Below are 12,595 nucleotides of genomic sequence, written 5' to 3'. Positions count from 1 at the left end.
ACAAAACACACCAGACTAGTTAGTACCGCATAAACAAAACACACCAGACTAGTTAGTACCGCATAAACAAAACACACCAGACTAGTTAGTATCGCATAAACAAAACACACCAGACTAGTTAGTATCGCATAAACAAAACACACCAGACTAGCTAGTATCGCATAAACAAAACACACCAGACTAGTTAGTACCGTATAAACAAAACAGACTAGACTAGTTAGCATCGCATAAACAAAACACACCAGTATTCACAGCAGCAGCAGCAGCAGCAGTAGGAGGAGGAGGATTAGTGCTAAGGACAAACACAACATTCTGCCGTTCCTTGACACACGGGAAGGCTCCACGGCCAGCCTGGTGCACCTGTGGAATAGCTGCCTACTTCCCCTATTTTATTCGTCAAATTAATCAACACGTAGAGCATTTTCTAAAGGTTAATCCTCTTAAAACACGCGAAGCTCTGGGTTTGGGAGGTAAAAGGGGCGTCACTAACATTTTCTCCCCTCTCTGTACACTTTTTCCCTCTTTGACCTCACCTTGCTCCTCTCGCTCTCCCTTCCCCTCTGAACTCGCTCCTTTCACACCCAATCAGCGGACGAGAAAATAATATCCCTTAATCCTTTACTGAGAAAATTTGATCAACGAAACTCTATCATTTATTCATGCATACGTACAAATCTACGAGTAGGGAAGGTGGATACTGGATTTTGGAACATGGATGGGATCGTAAGTGTTTGGTATACTTTCAAATGGCACCTTGTTAGGTTAATGTGGTATTTACCACGTTACTCGATACTATCCATGGAAGCAAGGGAAAGAGGGAAGAGAATGAAGGGAAAGAAGAGAAGAAAGTAATTCAGAGACGTTACCATAAAAAACACTTTTTTTCGCTGTTTTTAAAGAACTCGACCAATGCGTGCTATTACGTATTCTGTTTACATTACTGCGCACGTAAAAATTTTGTGCTCTGAGTGCTTCGTGTATTCATGAGTTCTGTATTTGAATTTTGAGACAAATGTTTAACTTTTCTTTGTAATGTCAGAATGTCAAGAAATAGGGAAAAAGTTGTCTTGATTAAGAAACAACCAGACTGGCTGTCACACGTTCTTTGATCATTAAAGTCACTGTTGACACACTGTCTGCATTATAAACCCAACTTCATCTTTTATACAAAACGAGGAAGTTTGCAAACTTTCATTAAATTTAGATACGATCATAGAACTGAAACACATTCATCAAATGTTTGAAAAATAGAGGAATCATGACCAGTACAAGATCAAAAACACTTCCTATGCACTCATACTCGTCACTGTTATTAGCAAGGCTGGTTTGATGAAGATTCGTTAATTTGAATCTAGTGAAATGTAACGCGACAGATCTAATTAAATAATTAGTCCTATTCATGATTTCTTTTTATGAGAACATTTATGTTGGAGAATGTATTCAAACTATGATTGCATTGAACACTGGCCGAATTTAATACAAGAAAATTACCTCACGACACTCACACTAATATTGATTACAAACAAACGAAAATTAATATAAAACATATTTAACATAAAAACAAGTAATCTAAATAAAAAAAATAAAAAAATCCTATATAGATTTTTTTTTTTTTTAAAATAACAATATACTTTTTTCCAATCCTGGCAATTTTAGTTATCTAATCAATATTGAAATACACGATTAAACTCTTCAGAATTTTCTAATATTACAATCGTCAATGAATTATATACGAGTAGATAAAACAAGCGAACTATTATGACTTGTATTTGAGAACATGATTTCCTCACACAGGCAGTTGGTTGCCCACTGCCACTGCCTTATTTTAAGACTTCTCATATTCATGCTTTCCCTTGTTCCCAGTAACGTATAATTGATTACCTTTGTAATCTCATTCTTTGTTCTTGCATGGTCTGATTCTGTTAGCAATCAAGAACCTAAGGAAATTATGTGTGGTAAACGCAAGCCCGGAGCCAGGAAGAGAGACTTGCTGCGAGGGAAATAGAATACAAGTCATTATGGAATTCGGAAAAAAAAAGTCTATTATCTACACTCTTGAAAACCCCGCAAATCATCTCTGTGACCTTGGAAAATAGTCGTGGTGAGAGAGCAAAGCGTTTCTGAATACGGACCTGACTGAATGCCGCCAACCAATCCACTCACGCCCATACCTCTCCTTAAGCGCTACAAACCGGCCGCTTCGAGCATCATTTAGTTGAATCAAAGCTAATAACGAGGTTGAAATGCTATACAGCCTCATAGAACGTAAGGCAGATCGAAACTAATGGTACTATGATAATCTGGCAACGTTTGTTAATCTGGCAGCTCTAGATCCCTCCCGTACTGCGTCAGGTCCTCGGCTTATCCTTCCCTACCCATCAGTAATATTATTGACACACCTGTATGCATGAAGAGGAGGAAGAGTTATTGACTGGCGTTACCTCTTCCACTGAGAAACGACCGTGAGCCAGAAGGAGAAGGAGGAAGAGGAGGAGGCAGTGAGCGAAGTGAATGGTTCCCAACTCTCCGTCCAGTTCCTTATTTCGAAGCAGTTTCATACTTAAGCATACTCAAGGATCTAAGTAATACATTATATTTACGACGCAAGTACGCTATGAAGAAACAGACGTCCACAGTGCAGGTTTGAAATGTTACTCATGGGAAGAGAATGAAATTACTGAATAGCGATTGCACACACACACACACACACACACACACACACACACACACACACACACACACACAGCAATCGCTATTCAGTAATTTTATTCTCTTCCCATCAGTGGTTAGACACGGTAGATCAGTGGATAGAGCGCTGGCTTCACAAGCCAGAGGACCGAGGTTCGATTCCCCGGCCGGGTGGAGATATTTGGGTGTGTCTCCTTTCACGTGTAGCCCCTGTTCACCTAGCAGTGACTAGGTACGGGATGTAAATCGAGGAGTTGTGACCTTGTTGTCCCGGTGTGTGGTGTGTGCCTGGTCTCAGGCCTATCCGAAGATCGGAAATAATGAGCTCTGAGCTCGTTCCGTAGGGTAACGTCTGGCTGTCTCGTCAGAGACTGCAGCAGATCAAACAGTGAAACACACACACACACACACACACACACACACACACACACACTGAACTCAACAACCGTGAATGCTTCCATAACAATCTAATAAGAAGCTGTGATCTCAACATAACGTTCAACATAACACCATAGACACCACCACCCACCACCACCACCACCACTAAATTATAATGACGATGATGATTATGATGATGATAATATTAATGATAATAATGATAATGATAATAATAATAATGATAATAATAGTGTCTTTCAAATCTACCTATGAACACATCAACACAGCGTAATGAACTTGTCAGTAGCCATCCACCAGGATTTCTATTATGTTAGGAGCACAGCTTCTCAAATACGTTGCTTAATAAATTAAATATAATGCATGAAAAAATAAACGTTTTCTTCACTCACCCTTCAAGTTTGGACGACAGCTTTTGATTCAGCATAGTGACCAGTACCTCAGCAAGACATTATTTTTTGTTACTTTTTCTCGTTATGATTTAGTGTCCCTTGGCCGGTGCTCCTTCAAAATCAATAAAAAAGACAAGGAAATTACTGGCAAGGTTTACTTAAGAACATAAAAAAGAGGGAAGCTGCAAGAGACCACCAGGCCTGTACGAGGCAGTCCCTGTGTGTTTAAACCCACCTAATTCCATCTATCCTCCCCATCCATGAACTTATCTAATCTTTCAAAGTTCCCTATTGACTCAGCCCTGACTTCATGATCACTGAATCCGTTCCACTCTTTGAAAACCAGTTTCTTCCCATTTCCCTCCTAAACCTGAATTTTTCAAGTTTAAAACCATTTGACAAATACATGAACAGATTTAATAGTTGGACTTTCCTATATGTAAATACCTACACGTATACACATATCTAAGTGCACTGCCTAGTTGTACGTACCTTCCTCTATGCTCTAATGTCCTTGTACCTTCAGCGCAAATGAACATGGCGTATAATTCTAAATGAAAAAAAGACAATGAGCGTTCATCAAATCCTCAACCTAACTTGTTAATTAAAAAGGCAGATATACGAGTAAACTGGCTTTCCACGAACGTACAGGTGGTGGCCATCATTAAGCTGGAGAGATTGAGAGTGGGGATGGGAGTAACCTTAACTTTTCTTCTCTCTTCAGGTTACGAGTTGTCTGTTTACGTGGAATAAAAAGATGGAGAGAGAGAGAGAGAGAGAGAGAGAGAGAGAGAGAGAGAGAGAGAGAGAGAGAGAGAGAGAGAGAGAGAGAGAGAGAGAGAGAGAGAGAGAGAGAGAGAGAGAGAGAGAGAGAGAGAGAGAGAGAGAGAGAGAGAGAGAGACAGACAGATAATATGGGGAGAGATCTGCACTGGATAAATCAATGGCAGTAAACCAGCGTGCGTGATTCCTTTTTCCAACAGCACCAGAAGAACATGGTGTGGATGAGGTAAAATGACATTTATATATATATATATATATATATATATATATATATATATATATATATATATATATATATATATATATATATATATATATATATATACATATATATATATATATATATATATATATATATATATATATATATATATATATATATATATATATATACTATGTGGTCTTTTCACGGGAATTTATGGGCTAGAGGGGATACTTTTTGGGGTACCTCTTATCTCAAAGCCCACCCGCTAGGAAACCATTGCCCCAAGTGAGGAAGTCCAACCTACACTCGGACCGTGATTTGACAAGATTTTACGAGTGCACAGTAAGAACACATGCTTTAAAAAGGAATTTGCGTCATGTAACAAATTGATTCATATTAAGATTAAAACACTACAAATGTATGAATGATATTAGTACATTACACTCAAGACACACCTCGCATTTCGTACGTTTGAGCTGCGGCATCTAGTTCTATTATACATTCACCACCTATGTAGCAATTAATCAGGAATGATTAGCAATGTTTTATGTTTGAATTACAGACCTAACTGTTTATTTATATATTTTCTGTCTAATCTCTTCAGTACCATGACACGTTTTCATATCTATTCTGCTTAGAGTGGGGATTTTATACAGCTTCAGAAACTTATGTGGGGATTTAAATAGTGAAGACTCTAGCATTTAATATTCTGACTTCCATAGATCCATAAAATCGTCTAATCATACCCAAAACTTATGGTAAAAATACGTTCCAGTACTGAATGGGTTAACTTCGAGAAAATGTCAAATATTCATGTACTAATTATTCTTTTAACTGATTGCCCTGAGCGAGAGTGAGCATGAATTTCACCAAAGGTACTAGAAGGATGCACGAACTTGGGGAAAGTCTGAAGAACACTGGAACAGATGACCATTCATTCTTCAACCACAATACAGTTCTCCTTAAAGCTGAAGTCAGGAGTAAAATATTCCCCTAAGGCCTAAAGTTATACAAATTCTCCAAGATATTTTACCTACAGCACTCAAACACACACACACAATGACACACACACACACATACACACACACACAACGCTCCCCAACACTGTAATGCCTTAACAGACCCCCTAAAAAGCTAGAAAAGAAATACCAAGCGGAGTAATCTTTCCTTAGTGCAAAGTCTGAACTAAATTGGAGGCTTGAGAAAAGAGTGCCATTTCCTTCCTGGTCAAGGCAGAATGTAATGGAGGTTAGTGGCTGATGCTGAAGAAAAAAGAATAAAGTGCCGGAGAGGGAATCACAAGATCAGCCATCCTGCTCCACTTGTTATATGTTAAATTAGATTAGGTTAAGTTAAGTCAAGTTTAGATTACGCAAGATAGGGTAAACTAACTTAACCTAACCTAACCTAACCACAAAATAGTCAGTGTCTAATTATACAAGAAAGAGTAAATTAACTTAATAGTCTAATTAAACAAGATAGGGTAAACTAACTTAACCTAACCTAACCTAACCTAACCACAAAATAGTCAGTATCTAATTATACAAGAAAGAGTAAATTAACTTAACCTAACCTAACCTAACCAAAAAATAATCAGTGTTTAATTACACAAGATATGGCAAACTAACTTAAAGTGTCTAATCACACAAGGTAGGATGAACTAACATAACCCAACCTAACCACAAAAAGTCAAAGTGCCTGATTTTCATGACAGGGAGGTGATAGTGAACATTTTAGTGGTATATAGATGGAAACATTGTGAATGGTGAAGACAGTGAAGTGGTAGCAATGAAGGTGATGAATAGAGAGCGAGGTAATGTAAAAAGCGAAGCACATGAGAGACAACTGAGGAATGTGAGGGCTTTACAAATTCAATGGAGGCGTAGAGAGAAGCACAGCGTGAGGATTTAGTTCACGCTGTGGAGGGAGAGAGAGGATGGGTCGAAGGAGATGTGAAAGAGGAAGGTCACATGCCTTTTGCCTTTTTTATGCCTTTTGGGATATGGAAAAGTGGAACGCAAGGCCTTCCGGGGTTTGTGTGTGTGATGTTTCCATGTTTTTCCTTTTTTATGTAGAAGTGGCATCTGACAAGGGACGCAAAACGGTAATAGAAAAAATGATCCACTGAAGTGAAGGTCCTCGAACTGAAACGAAAGCGGTAGTCTCAAATTTCGGGATAAATGTCGTGAAACCTCCCTATTGAAAGAGTTCTAGTCAAAGTAAGGTGGAGCTGTGAAAATAGAGAGTTCCCGAGCCTATCAGATAAAGGGATGAATGACTGAGAATACCCATTAACTCTTGCATTAGACAGGTGAATAAGAATAAGAGAATGAATAAGAAATAGAGAAAGGGGAAGATTTTGTGCAGCGAGGGTGCGGGAGGAGGGAAAGGTATGAAGTTAGCATGATGAGAAGAGCAGTTAGCATGTGACAACGAAAATACGAACAAGAACACGAAGAGAATGGAGAAGAGGGCAGCAGGCAAGGTTGTAAGCCGCGCCAGTGAACACAAACAATAAGTTGGACGGGGTCACTAGGCAGCTCGGGGCGACGACGGCACAAAGTTAGCCCGTTTGCGTCGCCTTCACGAGCATCTTACAGTCTTGTTACCGCCAAGTGCACCGCCTCACTCGTGCCGGGGCGCCTCCACCACCCTGACGAGCTGAAGACTTGTGATATCTCTCTCTCTCTCTCTCTCTCTCTCTCTCTGTGTGTGTGTGTGTGTGTGTGTGTGTGTGTGTGTGTGTGTGTGTGTGTGTGTGTGTGTGTGTGTGTGTGTGTGTGTGTGTGTGTATGTGTGTATATACAAAAAAGTCAGATACTTTTATCTTATATTATCATTATTTTCTTTCTCGAGTGCGCGGGAACATTCACACAATGAGTTCATGTCCTCCGGCAACCAACGTCTTCCAATATTGGCTGACACACACACGCACACACACACACACACACACACACACACACACACACACACACACACTGAATGAACTTTCGATATCAGTGAAGTAAATAAAAAAAAAGTAAATAACCAGAATACTACACATAAAGACGTAAACTCCATGCACAACTCAACGTAACACCGACTACTGACAAACATGAGACAATGGAACACAGAATTACAGCACACTAAGATATACAGACCCTCACCACCACCACCACCACTACCACCACTACTACTAAGCTCTACATCACATTAACAACAATCGCTCGTAATAAATAACACGAAGATCAAGTAAATGTCGAAACTACTGGAGCGTGACGACAGAGACGGGTGAGGCTTAGTATTCTGCGCCGCACCTCCACTATTTCAAAAGTCTGTAGTTTAAGTTGCCCGGGGTCTTAAGAGTGTCTTTACGGTTCTAGTGAAAAATTAACACCATTTCTACATTATTAAAAGAAGAAACCGTCTTGAGAACCACCCAAATCATCGCTGTGGTCTCTGAAAATAGTTGTGGAGTGGGAGTGAATTGTTTCTGAATACTGGCCTTATGTGTCTTGTGTGAGGGAGAGTCGTGTGCTGCAAGATAAGTGAAATGGCTCATGTGTGCTGCGGTGGTACAGACAGCAACGGAGACCAAGACAGGAGGAGGTATACTGTAGTTGTAAAATGTTTAACACAATAAATGGGAAAGGCTGCAGATTATATACTTGAAATCGTACATGAGGCTGGAAGGTTCGACACTGAAAGAGAGAGGTACTACTGGTGATATGTAAGGTCTAAGGAAAAAGAAAACTATAACAGTGATTTCATATACAAATACGATGCGAATTTATTGTCTATGTAAAAATCAGTATGAGTATAATAATAATCATCAATTTATATGTTCACTAAAGAATAAAAGCGTGGGCTGTTCTTTGCACCAATACGCATCAGTTGCCAGTCTATTCCAAGCCATTCTTCTACAAAATAAAGAGGAAAAAGGAAAAAAATATGAGTATGACGTCAGATCCATTAGTATTTTAAGCATCAGTTGTCGGAATATATTTGACTTCAGCATGGGACAACTTCAGCAACACCTGCCGTTTCGTACGTAATAACATAGACAGAAGCGAAAATAGGACAAAAAAAGTTAACTAAATCTGAACTAAGAAAAGGATGTGTTGTATGCCATGAATAGTAAGCAATGTTAATTTATCATTAGTTTTTTTTAATATATAAGAGGAGAAAACTGGCCAAGGACTACAAAAAAAAAAAAAAAACCCACTTAGTTGCCAATCCCCTTGCAAGTCCGAAACGTTTACCCAAAAGTCGAGGAAAAATGTCTTGCAACCTTCCTCTTAAATGAACTCAAGCCGTGGAAAGCTGGAAATACAGACATGGGCAGGGAGTTCCAGAGTTTACCAGAGAAAGGTATGAATGAATGAGAGTACTGGTTAAGTCTTGCATTAAAGAGTTGTTACTATATACTAAAAACCTTACGCGGGAGTTAATTTAGAATATCCTTTATTTTCAAAACCAGAATGATGTATGGAAAATTAAAATACCGGTGGAAAACTTCAGTCAATAATTATTCAACAGAATGTTTTCTTTCAATTATCACGTTTGTTTATCTATCTGCATGGATGGGCTTCGTGTACTATTCTCTCTCTCTCTCTCTCTCTCTCTCTCTCTCTCTCTCTCTCTCTCTCTCTCTCTCTCTCTCTCTCTCTCTCTCTCTCTCTCTCTCTCTCTCTCTCTCTCTCTCTCTCTCTCTCTCTCTCTCTCTCTCTCTCTCTCTCTCTCTCTCTCTCTCTCTCTCTCTCTCTCTCTCTCTCTCTCTCTCTCTCTCTCTCTCTCTCTCTCTCTCTCTCTCTCTCTCTCTCTCTCTCTCTCTCTCTCTCTCTCTCTCTCTCTCTCTCTCTCTCTCTCTCTCTCTCTCTCTTTCTCTTTCTCTCTCTCTCTCTCTCTTTCTCTCTCTCTCTCTCTCTCTCTTTCTCTCTCTCTCTCTCTCTCTCCCCACGCCACATTAATGCCTTAAATTCAGCGTGTCAACAGCATCTCAGGCGAGGGATGGGTTGTGATGCCGTATTGATCACCGTTCAGACCTAGAGACACAAGGAGGGGGTGGGAAGACTAGGCAGTGCTGGGCAGGGGGAGGAAAGGAGGGACTGGAAGGGAAAACGAGAAGAGTCATCGAATGTTCCCCTCCATCAAGACTTTGGTACGTAACATCTCAACCTAATAATGGTACACTGCCCTTCCTTTTGATAGATTCACTCATTAATACTATTACTGCTCTGAAATTATTGAGATTGGACGTGTGTGTGTGTGTGTGTGTGTGTGTGTGTGTGTGTGTGTGTGTGTGTGTGTGTGTGTGTGTGTGTGTGTGTGTGTGTGTGTGTGTGTGTGTGTGTGTGTGTGTGTGTGTGTGTGTCGTGTGTGGATGGGGTGGGGGAGGGGAGATAGATATGCATATTTCATACAGTTTGAACCATTTCCTTCTCAAGAGCAGTAATGTTTCACGGCAAATGTATTATCCAAGTACAGTTATTCGCAGTTATTCTCAATCCATCGTCTGGCGCGCCGGTGTGAGACTCGACACATTTCTCTCGGGAAAATTAATCACCACATTCTTGTTGCTTCAGATGCTCTTTGCTGTCTGGGAAGGTGGTGGTGGTGGTGGCGCGTTTACTCTCTCTCTCTCTCTCTCTCTCTCAAGAACATTTCGCTCTTCTGTTTTTCCTTACAAAATAATTTACTCCATGGTAAGTTTATATTAGGTTCAGTTTTGTCTTGCTTTGTTCAGTTAGCTTCGGTCTGGGTTACATTTTCTAAGGTTACGTTAGGTTAGGTTAGGTTTGGTTAGATGGGCTGGGCTATTGGTATTTATCGAGGGGTATTATTTGGGATGAAAATTGTATGCAAGGTGGGAATTTACATTAGATAGAATTCAAATACTCTCTCTCTCTCTCTCTCTCTCTCTCTCTCTCTCTCTCTCTCTCTCTCTCTCTCTCTCTCTCTCTCAAGTGTAGCCCCGTAAACTCCCCCAACTTTCTCTCTTACTTCATGTCTAAAAGGTGTTTGTTTTACTTGACTAGAAGCCGACATAAAGCTTATCAAGCACACTTTACCGGCACACCCTTCACTCGGGATGAAGGTGTGTGTGTGTGTGTGTGTGTGTGTGTGTGTGTGTGTGTGTGTGTGTGTGTGTGTGTGTGTGTGTGTGTGTGTGTGTGTGTGTGTGTGTGTGTGTGTGTGTGTGTGTGTGCAGAATAATAAGGTGCTGTGACATATATCTCCATGTTTGCTGCAGGAAATTAAGACGAGTATATTATAAAATCCTTACTCGTTAAAAGGAAATGTTTTGATCATTAGTAAGTGAACGCCAAATATTTCCAGTAAATTTTAGAGAGGGTACATTTTTGATATTGGGGGAAAAGTTTAAGCAGATGCATATGTTAATCAATGTAAAAATGTAACGAACCAGATAAAGGCACATATGAATAAAATGAATAAAATTAAAACAGATACACACGACCGGAACAAAATCCCTCCAAACACACATACAAACTAAAAAAAAAAAAATAGAAAAAAAATAGAAAAAAAATGAAGGCAAAAATATAAGATTCGCCAAGAAAGGTCATAAAAATCACGGACAAAAAATGGATAAATAAATAAAGGATGTGTGAGAGAACTGCAGACGAGAATGAACAAAATACCAAACACCATCGAAGTGAAATAAAACAAATTATCCCAGAAAAAAAAATAAATAACGTAGAGAAGCTGAAACTGCAGATAGAGTACAACGTTTCTTCTTTCTAAAACACAACGTTCCTTCAGTTGTGTGGACAGTCAAGCGCGACTACCCCCTAGCTAACATCTGGCTACTAACTATATCTGCAACACCACTAACATGATAAAGTGAAGTCAGGTACAGTTTGATTTTTTACAAAGTTTCTTCACCTTTTTTCAACCTCAGAGTTTCTCCGGTTAAGTGTGGCCAGTCGAGCGCTCCTAACCCTGGCTAATATCTGGCTACTGGCTACATTTGGAGATAAAGATTAGTCAATTAAAGTTTGATCTTTTACAACGTTTCTTTACCTTTTTACAACCTCACAGTTCCTTCAGTTGTGTGGACAGTCAAGCGCCACTAACATCTGCTGACCACTGACTACATTTGCAACATTACTAACATGATAAAGTGTAGTCGAGTACAGTTTGCTCCTTTACAACGTTTCTTCACTTTTTCCAACTTCACCGTTCCTTCAGTTAAGTGTGGGCAGTCCAGTACTCCTAACTCTGGCTAACATCTGGCTTCTGACTACATTTACAACACTACTAATATGATAACATACAGTGAAGCACAATTTTTTTTTTTTTTTTTGTCTTTTATTTCGTGCATTTTCCAGTAATTAAAAATACTGAGGATGCCAGTATTATAGGCGAGACCATTAACCCCTTCAATATTGGGACGCATTTTAACCTTGAGATTTGTGTACGATTAGACCATTTTATTAACATTAGGAACGGTCTATGGAGGTCACAAGATTAATGGCCAGAGCTTCCACTATTTCAACCCCCCACATAAGTTTCTGAAACTGTATCAAATCACCAAATAGTAAGCATAAAGAATATGGAAACACGTCATGGTACTGAACCGATTAAATTTAGTATTCTTTCTTACTGTGCTGAAGTAGATTAACACTTGAAGATGAGGTTTTTGTTTATAAAGTGAGAGAAAAGTACGCTGTTGTCAAAAAGAATACCTTAATGCTTTTGTCTCCGTTTTGATGAACACTGACTTTGTACCGTTATATACACAGCATTTCCTCTTTAACCCCTTCAATACCAGGACACATTTTACCTTGAGATTTGTGTATCATTAGACCATTTTATTGACATTAGGAAAGGTCTATGGAGGTCAGAAGATTAATAGCCAGTCTTCACTATTTTAATCCCCACATAAGTTTCTGAAGCTGTATAAAATCGCTAAATAGTAAGCAGAATGAATAAGAAAACACGTCATGAAACTGAATAGGGATTAAACTCTTTCTTCACCGTAGGCTAAGAAAGGCCGCCATAGGAGAAGGTGACGCCTAAACACATACTATTACGTGTATACTAAACCTTACTATTTCCGTGGCGATCTTTCATTATTTTCCAACATCCGCACAAGTTCATCAAGGAAGCAGGAAAACAAATGAGTGCTTGA

The 12,595-nt window shown here is 39.4% G+C and overlaps 1 protein-coding gene across 1 annotated transcript in view; it reads left to right on the top strand.

The window, feature by feature from the left end:
- Positions 1-12,595, top strand: part of LOC123517662 — a 197,381-nt gene that overhangs the window by 169,955 nt on the left and 14,831 nt on the right. The window lies entirely within an intron of this gene.

This window comes from Portunus trituberculatus, chromosome 42 (genome assembly GCF_017591435.1).
Source record: "Portunus trituberculatus isolate SZX2019 chromosome 42, ASM1759143v1, whole genome shotgun sequence".
NCBI classification, from domain to species: domain Eukaryota; kingdom Metazoa; phylum Arthropoda; class Malacostraca; order Decapoda; family Portunidae; genus Portunus; species Portunus trituberculatus.
Note: the sequence above shows the minus strand (reverse complement) of the source record. Positions and strands in the feature narration are given on the sequence as shown.